Here is a 1,035-nt window from a genome sequence, read left to right as displayed (position 1 = left end):
GCAGTGTAGAGTAGTGCTTGTTGTTTGTCATTTCTCCGATCACAAATGCAGACAGGGTTTTATGTTTACGCGGTGCGATGCAATGCAACGCGTAAAACGACAGTATATGAGTCATTATAATCCATAATTATGTCCCCACTGGATGCAACAAATGCCTCATTTATAATGGGTTTTCATGTTTTTGTCTCGTCGTTCCGGCCGGACAGGGCATCATCACAGTATGGTAGGGGCGTAACATTTCCGTCTCATGCTTGAGGTATTCGGCCAATCACAACGCACTGGATAGCTGGCCAATCACAGCACACCTTGCTTTTCAGACCGATGAGCTTTGTAAAAATCGATGCGTTTCAGAAAGGCGGGGCATAGAGGAGAAACAAGAATGTACAGTATGTGGAAAATAATGTGTTTTTTGAACCTTAAACCGCATCAACACATTTCATTACACCAAATACACAAAATAATGTTCTTTTTAGCAACATCATATGACCCCTTTAAAATTAACTTGTATTAGTATTAGTAGCTTAGGTTACTTCAGTGTTGTTCTACATCCTGTCTCTTTAAAGGACTAGTTCACTTTTGGAATGAAAATTCTGTCATCATTGACTTCCATAGCTTTTTTTTTTTTCTTCCTACTGTTGAAGTCAATGGTAGCCAACTGTTTGGATGCCAACATTTTTCAAAATATCTTCTTTTGTGTTCAACAGAAGACATAAACTCATACAGGTTTGGAATAAGCGGAGGGTGATTAAATGATGACAGGATTTTCATTCTGGAAGTGAACTACTCCTTTAATGGATAGTTCACCCAAAAATGAAAATGTTGTCATTTACGAATTATGTTGTCTAAATTATTAACTTTTGCGGAAGACAGTGTTTTGAAGAACCGTGTTTGTCCACACAAAGTCAATGGGGTCCAAAACAACATTGGACTTGGACACCACTGACTTTTATTATGTGGACAGAATAAAAAAAGATCATTTTCAAAAGTGTGTGTGTGTGTGTGTGTGTGTGTGTGTGTGTGTGTGTGTGTGTGTTA

General features: G+C 38.3%; 1 long non-coding RNA gene across 1 annotated transcript in view; it reads right to left on the bottom strand.

Annotated features, from left to right (window-relative positions):
• LOC107675405 (uncharacterized) overlaps nucleotides 1-956 on the bottom strand; it is a 20,520-nt gene extending 19,564 nt beyond the window's left edge. The window contains exon 1 of the long non-coding RNA XR_001632595.1: nucleotides 945-956. This is a non-coding gene — a long non-coding RNA (uncharacterized LOC107675405). The remainder of the gene's footprint in view (nucleotides 1-944) is intronic.
• Nucleotides 957-1,035: the final 79 nt, after the last annotated feature.

Source organism: Sinocyclocheilus anshuiensis, unplaced genomic scaffold (genome assembly GCF_001515605.1).
Source record: "Sinocyclocheilus anshuiensis isolate Anshui unplaced genomic scaffold, SAMN03320099.WGS_v1.1 scaffold1081, whole genome shotgun sequence".
Taxonomy (NCBI): domain Eukaryota; kingdom Metazoa; phylum Chordata; class Actinopteri; order Cypriniformes; family Cyprinidae; genus Sinocyclocheilus; species Sinocyclocheilus anshuiensis.
This window is presented reverse-complemented; position numbering and strand designations above follow the sequence as displayed.